The sequence below is a fragment of the Lagenorhynchus albirostris genome, chromosome 4 (assembly GCF_949774975.1).
Source record: "Lagenorhynchus albirostris chromosome 4, mLagAlb1.1, whole genome shotgun sequence".
NCBI classification, from domain to species: Eukaryota; Metazoa; Chordata; class Mammalia; order Artiodactyla; family Delphinidae; genus Lagenorhynchus; species Lagenorhynchus albirostris.
The window spans coordinates 25,745,678-25,765,360 of NC_083098.1; positions in this window are offsets into that span (position 1 = coordinate 25,745,678).

Genomic DNA, 19,683 nt, shown 5'->3' on the forward strand with positions numbered 1-19,683 from the left:
ATCAGGGAGTGACACTCAATTCCTAAATCAGATCCCTTGTCCATCTACGGAGAAAGCCATAAGTTGCTAAGTCAAATTCTGGGGATGGTCAAAGTTAGCAAACTCTGTTTCTTCATTTCATTGTTTTCTATTGGATAGAGTTGGTAGAAAATTTCAATTTCTCCAAATCTAGAAACAGGGTTTTAAAAAATTCATTATGTGTAATTAGGGATGGTGGTGTTAATCCCTAATTATGTTTCAGATGGGACAATCTGTATATAGACTTTTTGGTGACAAGTGGGCTTACTGGTTTAAAAATGTTGAACTCAGAAACATATAATAAGCCTTGTCTCCTAATTTGTTTTTCTTTAAATTACCCCCAAATTTGAATTTGTTATATATATATGTATATATATACACACACACACACACACACACAGTCTACATGTCTAGCTGTCTAGATGTCTCTGCCTAGACCCATATATTAGGACCCTTTTAACCTGTGAACATGGGGGTAAATAGCATGCCTCTGGCCAACCTATCTTGTTGCCTTCATTGATGTTCTATAGACTCCAATTCTGAGATGCCATCACATGCAAGATATACCATCAATCTAGTAATTTTTCAAGGGGAAACACCCCCATTACATTTAATATGCATTGGATTTTATGATAAATCCTTATTTTAGAAATTTTGTTAAGTGGCAGGGAGAAGGAAGAAGAGATGCGTCTTAAAATGGGGGTAGAAAAATCAATACTTGGAGAGAGTTTGTTCTTACCAAATTGGTTCAACTACAAAATAGCATAAATTTTAAGGACATAGAAAGATCTCCTAGAACCCGGTGGCAGGAAGTACAGGAAGACTTCATAAGAACCAGGCAGTCACTGGACAGTAAGACTCAAGTGCTGGTGAGGTCTTCTCTCTGCATGTCTCTCTAGTTCTTTCTGCCGACCTTCCCATTTACCACTCCGAATTTCTGCCCGCCCATCATTTCAGCTTTGACTTTTCATGGTGCCAAATTTGGACTCCATCTGACTGATTCCTGCTGATCAGAGACTTATTCTTAAAGTGTTCCAATATTTAATAGGGGGAATCAGATTGGCTCAGCTTGGGTTCGGTATTCTTTCTTTGTCCAGTCAGGTTTGGCCATGGAGTTGGGGTCACCTAATAAAAATGGGGGCACATAGACTTACTTCATCAAGGTATGGGTGGATCTAGGATCTCTAAATATGGGAGGGGAGATAATGATTATCATTGCATGAAAATCATGGATGTGTAAGGAAATTCTCAAATCCCCATAGATTTTGGAGATAAATGAAAGGTGGTCATAAGCACCTTAGTTTCTATGTAAAAATAACCCAAACAGTTCTGTTTATTGCTCACCTAACTAGTGCCTATTGTTTTAAAATGTGAAGCTCCATCCTCTAGGCTACAAGCTAGATCCTCTGATATCTAAAGTGTCAGATATTTAAAACTACAGGACTCTGGGTTTATATAATATACAATTTGTGTGACACACTCTCTTTACTTAAGTTTGTCATTTTAATGCAAAACATAGAGTGAAACAGGAATTTTCTTCCTGCTTGTGGGAGTGCCAATTGTCTGAATCCTTTTAGAAAGCAATTTGGAAACGTGTATGTATCAAGAACCTTAATGGCCCATAACTTCATTTTGAATTTAATTTGAGTCTTCTTTGAGCTGGTCACACAGTTGGTACTCAATGAAAGCTTGTTGAGAAATTACACTTGGTACTCTGTATCCACGGATTCAACCAACCAGGGATTCAAAATATTTGAAAAAAATTCTGGAATGTTCCAAAAAGCAAAACTTGAATTTGCTGTGTGGACACTATTTACATTGCATTGGATATTATAAGTAACCTAGAGTTGATTTAAAGTATACAGGAGGATGTGTATAGGTTATGTGCAAATACTATCTCATTTTATATAAAAGAAATGAGCGTCTATGGGTTTTGGTATCCGAGGGGTTCCTGGAACCAATCCTCCTCCGACACTGAGGGACGACTGTTGTTTACAGTTTATACATCGTATCCTTTCACGCTTTTCTGTTTAACTGGCCTTACTGTGTACGGCATATTGAGCTTATGTTTTAATGAATAAAACAACATTTGCGAGAGCAGGATAAATGTGTGCATGCAGTTTGGGCAATTGAATCTAGATTGCATGAAAATGTAGCTCTGTGCTCAAGTTGGCCTGTGAATACAGGTGTCCAATGTGAGCTTTAGGATGTGATGATTGAAGGCAAACTTGGGGAAAGGGCACTGATGAGAGGTTGAGGTTTTATTATGTCCACTCTTGAGTGAAATTTCATCATCCCAGAGTTTTCTTGGTCTGGCTCAACTCACTTTCACGGGCAGCCAGACCTCAGCACCTTACCCACGGTGCAAAAGGCCCGTCTCTTTCCTTCGACACTGGCTCTTTGTCAGCAGTTGGAGAGAAGGATGTGAAGCAGACTATTTCTTCAATGCTATAGGCTTAAGCACTCCTCTCCTGTTCTACTCTTGCGTCCACGTATTTTATGGTATTCCACCTACACCATCTTGCTTCTGTGGGATTTTCACTTACAAAGTCTTCCAAGAATGAGATCATGTGTTTGTTCTTCCGGGTTAATATGGTAGATCTTTTTTTTTCTTCCAGTTTTACTGAGATAAAATTGACATGTAACACTGATTCCTTTTAGGTGGACGACATGATGATTTGATATATGCATATACTGCAAAATGATCATCACGATAAGTTTAGTTACCATCCGTCACCGCACATAGTTACAATTCTTTTTTCTCGTGATAAGAACTTTTGACATTTACTCTCAGCAACTTTCAAATGTACAATACAGTATTGTAAACTATAGTCATCATGCTGTGCATTATATCCCAAGAACTTATTTATCTTATAACTAGAAGATAGATCTTATAGATCATATAGAAGACAGATCTAGTTATCTTATAACTAGATCAGGTCTTATGACCTGATTCTCGGCAACCTTTTACAGAATTGCACAAAGGTGGTCCCTGATTTTGGAAAGAATGTGTCATCACACGTTCTTGTGCACCCAGCAAGGTGTAGATCATTCCTTGTTTACTTTAGGACTGTTGTTCCCAAGGCAGCAGTGGAGATTGGTGAATGCCAAGATTCTGCTTCCTCATTACAGACAAGTTCGGCCAGATGCCATCTTTACATGTGGTTTGCCAGAAGTGAGACAAATCTAACTTGAAATCCCCATCCTTCTGGGTATGCAGACATACAAATGCATGGTAATAACATTTTCTGTTTGACATATTAAATTTAGATGTTTATAAAATAATGTGGAAGTCATCACTGAGTAGAAGAACTCAGTATGTGACCGTGAAATTACTTAAAATAACTTAAAAATTCAGTATTAACTGACTCAGATTTTTGATTAGGTTTCTGAGATTCCAATGAAATCTTTACCAAGATCTGTCATGAGAAATGCCAGCTGCCTCAGGCAGGTTTGTATGATCTATACTAAATAATACTTTGCTAAAGGCCACTAGAGATCCCATACACGTACTTCTTTTTTCATCAAGATTCCCATGTCTTTATGTTACAAAAAAAGCCAGTTAGATTGGGGGATTGAGGAGAATTTGGGAAGAGGAGTAAGGAAAAGAAGACAATGATTTTTTTTTTTTTTTTTTTGCGGTACGCGGGCCTCTCACTGCTGTGGCCTCTCCCGTTGCGGAGCACAGGCTCCGGACGCACAGGCTCAGCGGCCATGGCTCACGGGCCCAGCCGCTCCGCGGCACGTGGGATCTTCCCGGACCGGCGCACGAACCCCTGTCCCCTGCATCGGCAGGCAGACTCTCAACCACTGCACCACCAGGGAAGCCCGACAATGATCTTATCTATAATGGTTTTGAAATAAAAGTTCCAAGAAGACCCCTGCCAAACAGCAGCATAAAGGTGAGTTGGTGGAGTTCAATTTACACTCAGTGTTTAAAGTGTAATTCTAACTCCTTTCCTGCTAAAATTTGTATTTTCTAAGAATTAATGATAGAGTGACAAGATGACCCTTCTGGTCTCCAGTTAGTTCTAGGCCTTAGTGTACAGAGCCCTTTTCTCCCAAGGCCAAGGGGTAATTTCAAGTTTAACGCCCCATTCCAGACACTTTAGGGCTCCAGGAAGCCTTGGCCTTGTGTCCCTTTGTCCTTGAGTTCCCACAGAACGGCAGGCAGATCTGTCTACCGGGTCACAATGCAGAATGTTAGCCTGCCAGAAAGGCAGGGAGACTTCTATTAAGATTTCTATCACCCACCTGTTTTTGTTGTCAACTCCTAAGTTCAGCAACAAAGGGGAACTTTCACTCCATGCCTGCACCGCATTCCTTCCTGGAAGTGAGAAAGCCGTTGGCATTAGGACAAGAGGAGCCCGGCTTCCCTTGAGTCTCGTGATCACTAAAGGTGTAGCGGGTGACCAGGGAGCTTTCCCTGGGAATCACTCTGAGGCACTGAGGCAGATTTGAAACTAGTCCCTTATTGTGCAAGGTCAGGAGAATAGCAATAGCTGACGTCAATGCCAGCTGTATGTGTGAAGTACCCTCAACCCCACATTCTGCGTTAATAGTCATAGAGAAACAAGTCAGAATCTCACATTTGGGATGCCATATTTTTCAATCCTGCTCAAGTAAATAGTTTTGGAGAAGGTAAACATTTCACTCTTCCTGCCAACGTTAAGGCATTTCAGTTTCTCCTTTCTGGTGGATACAGCAAGAGACAAAGGAAGTGTCGGTATTCAGCCTGGACCGTTGTTAAACATCTATACTTAATGTCATTACTCTGTCACCAGGAAAAGTCGTAACGGAGAACATTGGATTTTTATCTTAACTGCTTGGTAAGCTACATAAGTACTTATAACCCAAATAGAGATATATTAATGTATACAGCTACAGAGGGGGTTTTGGGGTTTATGTTTGTTTATGTTTATTTTGTTTACTTCTTTGACTTCAACCATTTTTCATATATAATATTTTATACGTGGATATAAAGCCACCTATTTTTGTATGTGAAAGTGTTTATTCTCTGGAAAATTTTAAATGGATGCTTTCCTGAGTTTTATGTTTTTAGCAGTTTTTCTTTGTAAGTTTTCTATTTTATTCAGCAGAGGAGAATTCAACAAAGTTCTGCAAAGCATTGTTGAACTTGCAATTGGCTGTGATTACATTTACAATGCTTACTTTCTCTTCAGTTAAATGCATTAAATACTATTGTTTCAATGGCCCTTGCTGTGTCAAACTGTTATTTCTGGCATTTCAATATAAGCATGAGGTCAGGAAGAATAGAGAACACCAAATAAATTTCTCAGCAGGAATTCCAGCTTCCTTTCTCCTATATGTTCAGACTTCTGATTTCCAGGAGGAAAAAGGGAAATCTAGGCAGATAAAATTTCTGAATTCTTCTATCATTTCTGCTCATGGCTTTAAGAACACTAAACGTATGGTATTCTATGCCACAGCAGATAGTTTTGTATAGTAGAGGCAACTATAATTCTTCTTGGCTTCTACAGAGCCAAATAAAAATTCTAAAATAAAATGTATTTTAAGTCCTCAACTCATACTCTCTCTGAATCCTTTCTTATGTAATTCTCCTACAGGAAAACCTATCACTACGACATCTCATTTCCAGAGCTCCCATCGACTGGTGCTTTCCAAACTCTGATGTCTGAATGTCTTTAAAAATGTTTAATCTTCGTCACACGTAAAACAATGTGGAGCAGTCTGACATTGTTTGTCTTTGTGTGGTTGAAAAAATGCAAAAATAAATTGTTTGTATGGTGCTGAAAATGGAGGTTGGGATTAAATTGACCTCAGGTTAATGATAGGATGAAGATCAACTGTCAAGTAGCAAGAAAACGCTATAGCCTTGGTAATAATTAATGTTGAACAATGATTGGAGTTCAGATTTTTGTAATGAGAGATGATATGATGTAATGAGAGATGTTCTGACTGTCCAGAGGTCAATGTGACTTGGTTTCCTATAGTTAGGGGTAAATAAGGAGGACTTTCTAGTAAAAACAATGTAACTGGATACAGTGAGCCTGCAGTGACCCAAGGTTCATGGGAGATATTGTTAGTATGTATAAAGAGTTTATAAAATATGTAGCAACCAATATTTTATGGAATTTGGTGCCTGATGGGGTGCAGAGCTAGGGAGGTGTATATCTAACTGTAGGAAACAGACCAAGATTACAGTTTCCAGAGTCCCCACGTGTTGGCTATTATCCTGTAATTCTAATGAATCTTTTCTTGAATCCTTCATTTTCTGAATTGCACCATTCTTCTCATCATACATCATCAGTTGTCCTTGCTCTGATAATGTGTTACATCACTATATCATTAAAGCAACAGATGTATTAGAGTAATACATTATCAGAACAAAGCACTCTGGTGGTGATGTATTTCATAAAAGATGGCTCTATCTTGGGCAGAACAGATCCGGAAGCAGAGTCAGTTCAACGAGACAAAGGTGAGTCCATGGCATATGTTCGTTGGCACCTAACACTCAGTTCCAGTTGTATGTTGTGACCCGAGTATAATGCTCATTCTTATTTCTGTTGGCCCATTGACTCTTCATCAAAATCCTTGGGTATGGTGAGTCTCATTTCTGAAAAACAGAGTGGAGTGAAAGTCTTCTGTGAGAGCCGATTGTTTGTAGGCAATGGATTGCCTACACAGAATGGCAGCTGTATTTGCTTTCCCTTCCACCTCACCATAAGCATCATTTTCCTTCAACACTTTATCAAGTCCTTTAACCAGGACAGGTGCTTTCAAAATCAAACATTTGGTCTACAAGTAAAGAGCACAAGTTTACAAGATGCTCGATATCTCCAGAAAAACTAAAATAGAAAAAAAAAAGGTAAAGAGAGAAAACCAATACACTTCCTCTAAGATGGGCATATGTGGATTCTGCCACAAGTGACCAGAGAAATGGTACCCAGATGGGAGCAAATATGGAGAACTTCAATACTTGCTTAGTGCACTTTTAGATAAAGATGGATTTTTCTTTAATAGTTTGTCTTTCATCATCTTCATTCTCACAATCATTGGTTTAGGAACTCAGGATATGGGGAGGGTTGGACCAGAAAGGCATTCAAATCACATTTGGTATGTTGACATGTTTACAGGCAGATAGGGCCATGGCTGGTACCACCATCAGTGCTGGGATTTTTTTTTTTTTTTTTTTTTTTTTTGTGGTACGCGGGCCTCTCACTGTTGTGGCCTCTCCCGTTGCGGAGCACCGGCTCCGGACGCGCAGGCTCAGCGGCCATGGCTCATGGGCCCAGCCGCTCCGCGGCACGTGGGATCTTCCCGGACCGGGGCATGAACCCGCGTCCCCTGCATCGGCAGGCGGACTCTCAACCACTGCGCCACCAGGGAAGCCAGTGCTGGGATTTTTATGGCAAAATCCCACTTGCATTATTGCTGTCATGGTACAGAAATCAGATTTTTTTGTTCACCGTTACCCTTTGCAGCTACTAGGCTTGACTTGCAAAAAGTTCAAGGAAAGGAACAGAATATGCATAATACCTCAGAGGCATACTGGCTAGAAGCTGCAACTGATGGGAAGTTTCCATTATTCAGGGTGTGAGTGATGGGGGGGTGGTAATACTCTCTAGGTACTGACCTCTTCCACCTGAGTGAGCCTGAGAGAAAGGGTTATTCATTTCAATTCTTTCCCTTGCAGAATCCTCTCAGGGCTGTGAGATTCTCCATCCCCTCACTGCCCCACACCATTCCAGGAGAAAGCAGTAATCACCTCCTCCTAAGAGCCTGCGGCAGCAGTCAACACCTTGAGAAAACAGCCACAATTTAGAGAATGGCATCTCATAAGGGGTTTCCTTTGGCACCTGAAGGAAGGATTTGGGAGTGTCCAAAGCGGGAATATATGTACTTGCTAATGTGGTTTTACTGTAATTGTTGTGACTCTTTGTCACATGACCTTTGCCTAGCGCCTTGGGGTGAGATGTTTGTTAACTGGGCATTTTCTGAGTGGATGACTTAGATGAACAGATGGATTAATCCCTTAATGGCTTGATTGTCTCTTTGTAGATTACAAGACATCCCAGGAGAGAGGAGTAGAGGGAGAGAGCCATTGTTTTACTAATTCTAGTCCCTTGTCTGGAAGTTACAGAGCAAAATACACATGAGTTACATACTTGAAAGAGAAAGAACTTTGAGTAGGACTCATTGGAAAATGCCAGCCTTAAATAGAAGATGCAGAAACAGGCTTGTGAGAAGAGACAATTATCTCCCACAGGAACTTGGGTTCCATTGTGTGTGTATTTGCAGCGACCTTGCCACTGTCATTTACTACTGGATGATATGAGAAATAACGAGTTCCATTCGTTTCAACAGAATAGACTCAGTACCCACAAGGGGACTGATACATCCAGTCTCTGAGGCACCATAGATTAATTCATTGATTTTAAATATTTTACGAAACGTACCCATCCAAAGGCTAGAAGCATATATCCATCAATTAAAAATTAAACAATCAAGGCAAAACAGTACACATACACATACGAACTCAACCATGACATCCATTACTATGAGTAAGCCATCAACAGGAGACCAAGGAAAGACAAATAACTTACATCAGGCCTGCTAGTGAAATACATTTATCAGCCCACTTAATAAATGCTTTTTTGACATTTAAGAGCCTGCTTCTATGTGGTCCTGTACCAAGAGAGATTTATGCATACATACTGTGTACATTCTCAGAACTTATAGTCTAAGAAAGAACCGAACAGTCCACTGAGGGCTCCGTGGCATCTTCTACTAATAGGAAGTTATTTTAAAATATAACAAATTAATATGGTTGCCTTTGGGGGTTTTCCTTACATCATAATCTGAATTTGGAAGATAGATGAATGAGAAGATAGATGAATTAGAAGGCTCATGTCAAATGAGTAATGCAGTTGACTCAAAGATATTTCTAAAGGGAATGCAGATTGTTTCCAACTTCTGGGGCAATTTGGCAATGCGTAGTTAAAGCCTTGACATGGTTCATCCTCATTGGCCCAGAAATCCTACTTGCAGGAATTTATTTTAAAGAAATAATCATGGAGTTTGTAAAGATTTAGCAACAAGAATATTCATTTCAGCATTGTTCACGATAGCCCCCATTTGTAAACAGTCTAAATGTTCAAAAATATAGGATTCTTTCAATCTATGATAGGATACTCATATAGTCAAAGCCTATCGAGTTCCTAACAAAATAATGAAGAACGATTAATGACATTATGAGATGAAAGATGTATGCTGCAGAACAATATTACTGAATCATCACTTTGTGGTTAAAAAATTACACATACAAATTTACATATATGCTCTGACTTCTGTGTTCATGTAGACAGCACAAGACTGCAAGGAAACACAACCAAATATTAATAATGACTATCTCTGTGTGGTGAAATTGTTGATGAATTTCATTTTATTTTTGCCTACTTCTTGTATTATCTTCATTTCTGAATTGAACTATTTAAAACTAATAAAAGTGTACTAAGGTAGGTGAAAACAAGTGTCAGTATGGCTGGGGAGGGGAGTGTCAAGGAGAAAAAGTTGGAGATGGAGATAGAAGCTAGAATAACCTTGAAGGCTAAGCTAAGAAACAAGACATTTTCTCCATATACAGGGCATTTTATTGAAGTTACGTAAAATTGAACAAGTGCTATGTAAAACATTGGCAGTCTCACCTTATGTTCAAAACTGAAGATAATTGGAATCTCCCTCTCCCCCCATTAAAAACCTTCATCAAGAATCACACACTAGGGCTTCCCTGGTGGCGCAGTGGTTGAGAGTCTGCCTGCCGATGCTAGGGGACACGGGTTTGTGCCCCAGTCCGGGAAGATCCCACATGCCGTGGAGCGGCTGGGCCCGTGAGCCATGGCCGCTGAGCCTGCGCGTCCAGAGCCTGTGCTCCGCAACGGGAGAGGCCACAACAGTGAGAGGCCCGCGTACAGCAAAAAAAAAAAAAAAGAATCACACACTATCAGCACAGGGAACTCTACTCAATACTCTGTAATGGCCTATATGGGAAAAGAATCTAAAAAAAAATCTAAAAAAGAATCTAAACAAAAAAAGAAGAGTGGATATATATATATATATACCTGATTCACTGTACACCTGAAACTAACATAACATTGTAAATCAACTATACTCCAATAAAAATTAAAAAAAAATTTTTCTCACCTGTAAAATGTGGATAATAAAGTCTTGAGAGTTTCATGAGATAATCAGGTAGTTGAAAAAGTATCTCAATAAATGAAAATATTATTTATTTTCCTCAAAAGAAAAAAAAATACCTAAAAAGAATCACACACTATCAGAGGTGGCGGGCTGAGTTGTCGGGATGCTGTGTTCGCTGTGTGGTCTTGGGGCGGCAGCACCTTAACCAACATCCTTTGTAAGTGCCCGCTGAACCACAGCTCTTTACCTGCATGCGTGTCTGTGAGAGACCTGATGGCTTCTCCTCTGTTATTTTAACATTTACTGCCATTATAATTTAAAATTTTCTTCATATCCGACCTATAATCCTGTAACAAGGTCACTCAAGAGTTCATTAAGTGGTAGAGCTGTAAAACACTCAGGAGAGTCAAGGACTTTGGTACAGAACTTGGATGTGTTAAATCTCCATTGAGAAGGCCAGACAACTCTCATGACGCTCTGTGCTGTTAATTTAAGAGAGAGCACTTCAAAATATTAGAGAAAATACAGGGAAAATAAAAAGCAGTCTTAAAGCAAATATACATTACCACGTTTGCAGATTTATGCACTTCAAGATTCATCCCCCTCCTGCATGCACTTTATATTCAGTCCTGTGGGAAAAGCAGGCTTGAATTATGTAAGTTTTGAATTATATGAGGTCTCCAGGAATACATTCTTTGCATGAAATGTAACCATCTTGCGCAGTGGGGATGGGGTAGGTTGAGGGTGGTGGCGGCAGAACAGAAGGCAGAGGGGACGCTGAAAAGAGGGTGACAGGAGTATAGGGATTTAGAAGCTCAGAGGGGGAATTGGAGGGAAGAGAAGATGGGGGCTGGGAGACAACTGGGAAGGGGCAAGAAGGAATGAAAAGTGACTCAAGGCACTGGAGGAATCGATTTACAGGCATCACGTGGCTTAACTTTCACAGCCATGAGATGTTATTTCTTCTTGGCAAGAGAAAAAACAAATGGAGACCCCAAAGAGGCTTGCGTGGAAAGACTCTTTTATTTATTCATCAATTTCTTTTTAATTCTTTAATTCTATTATTGTCGTTGTTGTTGTTATCTCACGGCTTGTGGGATCTTAATCCCCTGACCAGGGATAACGAACCTGGGCCCTTGGCAGTGAGAGTGCGGAGTCCTAACCACTGGACCACCAGGGAAGTCCCTCTTTTCATTCTTTTGAATGCTCTAAAATGAAAATTTTGATTATAAAAGTAACGCATGCTTAAAAAGAACTTTAAATATTGAGGAAGTATTTAAAATAAAAAGTGGAAGTCCACCATCCAAAAACGTCTTCGCCTCCCACAATTCAATTCTGCTCCTTAGAAAGAACTGCTATTAATGGTTGAGTTATGACCTTCTAGACACTTTTACACATGCAAAAAGATCATTCTATACCAGCTGTCTGAAATCTGCTCCCCCCACCCATCTAATCATAAGCTGTGTGTACTGAGATATGAACCACCTTACCCTTTTTCTTTTTTTAAATTAATAAACTTTATCTTTCAGAGGAGTTTTTGGGTCACAGCAGAACTGAGCAGAAAATACAGCTAGATCCCATATTGCCCCCAGCCCCACACGTGTACAACTTCCTTGACTATCCACATCCTGAAGCACAGTGGTCCACATGTTACAATCCACAAACCTACACTGATACATCGTTATCACCTAAAGTCCACAGTATATATTAAGGTTCACTCTTGGTATTGTACCTTCTGTGGGATTGGACAAATGTATAATGACATGTATCCACCGTTATATGTTATACAGAATAGATTCACTGCTCTAAAAGTTCTCTGTACTCTGCCTATTCATCACTCCCTTCCCCCAGCCCTTGGCAACCTCTGATCTTTTCGCTGTCTCCATAGATTTGTCTTTTCCAGAATGTCGTGTAGCTGGAATCACACAGGTTACAGGTTTCCCTTGTATCCGAAAGTAGTTCCTATGATGACTTTTGTAAGCTGAAATTGTGTGAAGCAAAAAAGCATTTACCTTAGGACACATCTTGCTAATGGATGCACAAAATAAATTGAGATGAAACACAGATGCTCACAGACACAGTTCAAAGCAATGATGGCTTGTTACTGAGTTGCTGAGTGTGGTTCCTGGGAAGGAACTTGTTTGCTACAAAACAAACGCAGAACGCTATTTTCGCTTTTCACTTTTCTTCATAAAAGTGAAAATCCTCTTCGGATTTCTTTCTGTTAGTGAAAGCAGGTACTAATGCAGGTCTTTCATAAAAATGAAGTAGCATACAGGGAACTTTCAAAAATGAAGGAGACCTGTACAGCCTTTTCAGATTGGCTTCTTTCATTCAGTGATATACATTTAGGGTTCCTCCATGTCTTTTCATGGCCTGATAGCTCATTTCTTTTTAGCATTGAATAATATTCCACTGTCCGGAGGTACCACAGTTTATTTATCCATTCATCTACTCCAGGGCGTCCTGGTTGCTTCCACGTTTTGGCAATTGGGAATAAAGCTGTGGGGACTTCCAGTTTCCGGTTCCACCTGTAAGGAGCTTGGAAGTTGCCGCTCTTACCTAACAACAAGTAAAAAGCTGAACAGACTACAAAATCAGCAGTTCTTCTTGGATTCGCTAGGGAGGGGAGGACACAGAGCAAACTGCTGCCCCCAAGACTGGAGAGTCAGACAGGAGAATACAGGAAGTTGTAGCGTACTGGAGCAGAGACTCCCAATGAACCATGCGCCATGGGTCGGAACACCTGAACTGTAATTGGCAAACAGTTGGAAGTTCAGAAGTTAAAAATTCCTGGGGCACCCGGTCATGAGGAGACTCCCACAATATTCTGAGTTATATCTCCAGGAACTTGACCAGATTCCCACAATAAATATCAGAGAAAAATCTCCTCATGCTTCTTGCAAAGGGAGCTGGGAAAGGAACCATTTTGAAATAATGCCAGAGACCTCTGTTCTTCTTAACAACCAGATTCGGGAGAATCTGGTTAACCAGAGCCTAATCGCCTGGGGTATCATCAAAGCCTAACTGATCTGAGGAAGGGACATACCCCACCCACTCTAGCCATCCTGACACACTAAGGGGGGAGAAAAAACTGAGACATACTTGTGAAGTGCACAGTCCAGAGGCACAGGCTCACTAAAAGACTAAAATCTAATCAAAGGACTATGGAATGCTTCTATGTGTACCTTTATATTTCAAGTGGGTTTCTTGTAGACCACGTATAGTTGGGTCTTGCTTTTTGATCTGCTCTGATAGTTTCTGTCTTTCAATTGGTGCATTTAGACTACTGACATTCAAAGTGATTATTTATAAAGTTGGATTAATAGCTATCATATTGTTACTATTTTCTGTTCATCTTGTTTTTTGTTCTATTTTTATTTTCCATACTTTTTCTGCCTTTCGTGGTTTTATTTTTTTTTAACTTTTTAATCGTTATTTATTTATTTGGCCGTGCCGGGCCTTAGTTGTGGCACTCGGGATCTTTAGCTGCAGCATGTGAACTCTTAGTTGCAGCATGCATGCTGGATCTAGTTCCCCTACCAGACCGACAAGGGATTCAGCCCAGGCCCCCTGCATTGGGAGCTTGGAGTCTTACCCACTGGGCCACCAGGGAAGTCCCTGCCTTTTGTGGTTTTAATTGAGCATTTTATATGATTCTGTTTCTTTCATTTCTTAGCATATTAATTGTACTCCCTTTTTTTAAAAACTTTTTTAGTGGCTGCCTTAGAGTTTGCAACATACATTAATAACTAATTCAAATCCACTTTCAAATAACATTATACCCCTTCATGAGTCATGTAAGTACCTTATAGTAACAAAATAATCCTGATTCCTCCCTCTTGTCCCTTGTATCATTTCTGTCATTCATTCACTTCTATATAAGCATACATAAGCACATATATATGTAAGACATATACATAAGCATACATAATCAAATATATAGTTGCTATTATTATTTTGAACAAACTTTTATCTGCTAAGTCAGGGGTCCCCAACCCCCGGGCCATGGACCGCTTCCTGTCCGTGGCCTGTTAGGAACCGGGCCGCACAGCAGGAGGTGAGCAGCAGGCGAGCGAGTGAAGCTTCATCGGCCGCTCCCCATCGCTCCCAATCACTTGCATTACTGCCTGAACCATGTCCCCTCCCCACCCCCATCCTGCCGTGAAAAATTGTCTTCCACGAAACTGGTTCCTAGTGCCGAAAGGTTGGGGACTGCTGTGTTAGATCAATTAAAATTAAGAAAAACAAAAGTTTTATTTTACCTTCACTTATTTATTCTCTGATGCTCTTCTTTTCCTTATTTAGACCCAAGTTTCTGACCTATGTCATTTTCCTTCTGTCTGAAGAACTTTTTTTTTTTTGCGGTACATGGGGTCTCTCACTGTTTTGACCTCTCCCATTGCGGAGCACAGGCTCCGGACACGCAGGCTCAGCGATCATGGCTCACGGGCCTAGCCGCTCTGTGGCATGTGGGATCTTCCTGGACCGGGGCACGAACCCGTGTCCCCTGCATCAGCAGGCGGACTCTCAACCACCGCGCCACCAGGGAAGCCCCTGTCTGAAGAACTTTTAACATTTATTGCAAGGCAGGTCTACTTGCAACAAGTTCTCTCAATTTCTGTTTGTCTGAGAAAGTCTTTTTTCCTCCCTCACTTTTCAAGGATAATTTTACAAGGTATAGAATTCTAGATTGGTGGATTTTTTTCTCTCAACACTTTATTTTCCTCACCTCTTGTTTGCATGTCTTTTGAACAGAAGTTGGATATAATTTTTATCTTTGCTTCTCTATAGCTAAGGTCCTTTCCCCCCGCTCTGGCCTCTTTCAAGGTTTTTTTCTTTATCTTTGATTTTCTGCATTTGGAATATGATATGCTTAGGTGTGTTTCTTTTTTGTATATTTTGGTTTTGTTTTCTGTTTGGCATATATTCTTCTTGGTGTTCTGTAAGCATCTTGGATCATGGTTTGGGGTCTGATATTAATTTGGAGAAAATTCTCAGTCATTATTGCTTCAGTGATTTGTAAGGGCCTAATTCGCATTTTAAATTCCTTCTGTTTAACACATCTGGGTAGTTTCTGTTTCTAGCAATGGATCCTACTAATTCCAAAACCTATAAAGCATTACCTGCTAATACAAGATAGTCAGGGTGTCTGGTTCCAGCTCCCCAGGAACAATTATTTAGTGAGATAAGGATCCATGAGCAAGTGATTTACTAAGGAAGTTCTTCCAGGAAAGGCTAATAAAGGTATGGGAGAAGCAGACAGGGGAGGGAAAGATACCAAGCAAGCATGGGATCTCAGTAAAGACTGGCAGAGGGTGGTTTCCACCAATCTCACTGAGGAAGTTATGCTGAGTGTAGGGTAAGTGATACCTCAGAGTTGTCTTGCCCCCAGGCAAGGGAGATGGGTCTCTTATTCCCACCGCTGTCAGTCATTGGTTAAGAGCTGCCCCAGGGGGTGGGAGTTTTCAGGCATTTCCAGCTCTCTGTACTTGTGGGCAATGTGGTTCCAGTAGCAACGCTAATCCTCCAAAGAAGAACCGCTGGTGCTGGCTGTTGAACGTGACAGCACATCAAAGACAAGAAGGGTGACATGGTAAGAAGGGGCTTGAGGGGGTCTGGGCAGTGCCCAGGGCTGCACTGGGCTTGTTGTTAGACTGGGGCTGAGATTTTGGAGCATGGGCAATCCTCGGGTATAGCTGGTTCCCTTTTACCTTGGTACAGTTTAGGAGTTAATCATAAAAACAAAATTGATGTCAAGGGGACAACATGAGCCACAAAGACAAGAAACTTGACTCAATCTTTACTTTTTAATTAGTTAGGATTTTCTCAGCCATCGAAGTTTGTTTGTCTTCTGTTTTGGTCTCACGAACCATTAACAAGTATTGGGCATCTGCTTTTATCAAGACACTCTTAGGTGTTGGGGATACATAAAAGATGTAGAACCCAAGCTCACTGGCAAGGCCCACAGAAGTCATCATGCTTCAGCCCTGCCTTCTCCCACTGTTCCCCATTTCCCTGTTCACATCCGGGCTGCAGTCGCATGAACTTGTGTAAACAGTTAGAATACGTTGCTCTTTTCCCCCAACTCTATGACTTCTCATCTGTCATTTCTTTATATTGAATACCCTTCATTGTCCATTTTGCAGTTTCTTACATTCACTAGGATCCAGTTTATGGCAGGTGCTTGGAATGGACCCAACCATGTTCCCAGTTCCTCCTCCCTTGTTCATTTCCCCTGTAAACGAGAGAGATGGTCTCTTCCGCAGCCTCCTTGGTTGCCATGGTTGGCCACGTACTCAGTCCTGGCCAATGAAGCAAAGGGGAAATCTACATCCACTTGGGAGTCTTGGGAAAGTTTCTGCTTTCTGATAAAAAGGACAAGCACAAGAATAGAGCTGCTGGGGCTGCCTCTTCCTCTTTCTTCCTGTCTTGATCATGGGTGGACCCAATGCTGGAGCTATTAAAGTCATTCTGTGTCATGAGAAAACAAGCATGAGGGCAGGCAGAGCTGATAGATGGAAAGAGCCTGGGATCATAATGGCAACCAGGATCTCCCAAGCTACAACCGATAACCACACATCTCTGAGTTTCTTGATATATATATATATATATATATATATATATATATATATATATATATATATATATTAGACTTCTATTTGTTTAAACTAAGGGTTGGCCAATTATGGCCCCAGATCTGATTGCCGGTTTTTTTCTATTATTTGAAGCCAAAGAATTCTTAATTGAAACATGACTGAAGGATCACCTCTTCTGGGATCTTCTTCTGCTCCTCCATGCTATTAATGCATTGTATGTCTTTATAAACTATTTTATTGTTCTTATCCCATGGAGCTGGAATAGCTGCCTAATTCCCTCTCCTCTAAGCTTTGGAACTGTGACGGGGAGAGCCTGCGTGTTATTCATCCTACATATTTAACATCATTCCAGCCCCATGCTCCATTCTCAGAAAATGATTGTTGAATGAAGGAAAGACATAGTGTCCCCTCTGTGGTGTACACTGAGGGCTGCCTCCCCAACAGCCAAGTCATCTCGTGGCTGCGGTGTGTGTGCTTTCCAACATGCTCGATGCCTAGTTTGGTCGCTCTCCCTCCTCCTTCATCCCCCAAAGCACCATGACCATCAGGCTGTAGGGTAGAGCCACTCACAGTGAGAGTTTGAGGGTAAGGGATGAAGACTTTTAGCACAGCTCAGAACAGGAACGAACTTCAAATGAAGTTCCATATCAGACATCATTGTCTGAAGCTCTTCAGTGACTGCCATTGGGGAACCTCACACTGGTTGTCTTTCCTTTCTCGCTGTCTTTCTCTTGCCCTGGAGACCTCCTCTTTTTCTCTCCCCTTTCCCCCATTCTAGAGCTTGCTACCTAAATATATTAACCAACTTAACACTCAAGAGCTTTCCAAGTGGCCTGGATTTACTTTTGGTTATCAGTGGTATCTAGCTAAACAAAAATGCCCTCTATCTCTGATGACATTCAGCAGAAGTTCTGAAATTCATTTTTCTTCTACTTCCTTCAATTTCTTGGGCAGGGTTTCCTGCAGTCTATAATCTGTGCACTAGGGGGTGGAAAGTAGGTGGAGTGGTTCTTATTCTTGTGACAGTGGGGTAAAAAATGAGATGATTTATTCTAGAAAGGAGAAAGCTAAGAAACAATTTAATAGGCTTCAAGTAAAAATTTTATTAGTATCTTGAGAGAGGAGAGTGGTAGCTCTGATCATCTCAGATTTATGAACAACACTGAAATGCATATGTTTGCACACTTGATTTAGCTAATTTTATAATGAGTTGGCATTCACCTGCTTTTTGAGAGTATACTAGCTGAGTCAGAAAAGGAGATGATGCTACGGTAATGTGTAGGATGGAGGGGGAAATTTACCTAGGATTTTTTTTTAATGCCACAAAGTGGGTAATTAAGAGTTAACTCTCCACAAAAAGAGATTATATAACCATTCTTCAACCCCAGGAAAGAGAGAAGTGGGATGGGAGAGGGGGAGAGGAGCAGAGGGAAAACACAGAGGGCAGGAGCTAGCTGTTCTATCTCTTTATGCTTGTGGAGCTAGAATTTCCGGCTATCTCTGCTGAGGGTCTCTCCTGTCCCCTTAAACAAGAGTTGCAAAGTCTTTCCATGCCAGCTTGTGATGGCTTAGTTCCCTGCTAAAACTATGTATCCAGAAAGTGGTAGCACAGTCTAGATATATATAGCTTACTTCAGCCAAGGCCAGTGATCCTTGGAAAAGCTTCCACTGTGCTTCTGAGGACTAATCAGAGACCAAGTTATCTTGTGCTCAACTTTCCCCTTACTTCCTCCTCAGTGTTGTTTTCCTGAGGATGGCACAGAATGACTGCACAACCAGAGGAGGAGGAAAAGGAAGACACTCCACTGCCCCACAAGAGGAATAGCAGTGACAAAAATCTTGGGTTGCAGGGATACTCATTACAGCATACTCACTACTTCCACCCCATGTGTCTGCCTGGTTTATGAATGATCCAGGCTCCACCCAAAATTCAGCTTAGCATGGCCCTGAACTTGACTCCATCCAAGACAGTAGGTTTTCTAAATTCTAAAGAACTAAAGAGACAAAATGAAGGTTTCTTTGAGGGAAGGGAAGCAAGGGGATTAGGTAGGTGGGTGCAGAGGAGGGAGTGTGGGAACCGCGTGATGCACTGTGATAAAGGCTATCATCCAGGTCCTAGCTTTGGTTAAAGGTGGTGGGTTCCTAGGTGCTTATGATATTATTAAAAATAATTATTTAACCAACTACGCAAAAGCAGGTTATGCATGACCTCCAAGGATGACAGTATCATGAATCAAGGATTATGACCAATCTGATGTGAGTTCTGGAGAATGAAAGGGGAAAAAGATAGATACTGGTTCTCTCTCATGGCACTATTCCTGGCCCATAGTTTAAAACTCCAAATTATTATTTAAAAACAAACAAACAAAAACTTCAAATTATTGAAAGGGATTTAGGAGAGACAGGGGCCCTGTTGATTGTGGTAGGTGATCTCATAATGAGTTCTGTGGATATGCATACAACACAATCCCACTCGATCCTGGCAGAGTCCATGGATTTGGTATGAGAGCCATTTCACTGATGAGGGAACTGGAGCTCAGGGAGATTACACGGTGTGCTTGAGGTTGCACCAGTTAGGAAACGGTGTCATCGGGTTTGGAACCTGGGTCTGACTCCCAGACCCTGAACTTTCCCTCTGCTGTACCACACAGCAGTCCAGGGGGCTGTGGAGAGCGAGGCTGAGTACCAGCTCTCCAGTGGGTCCCAGCCTGGTGCCAGGTTAGTGGACGGTTTTTGTACTTTGATAATGATCTTTTAATAGGGTGAAGCACAGTAACAATAATCCCACTCCATGCCGTGGACTGGCTCAACATACCCAGTTTCCCAGAAATCGTTTTTTTGAGTACTTAAACTGCTTTTTCTGGGAACCACATTTTATGTTTCT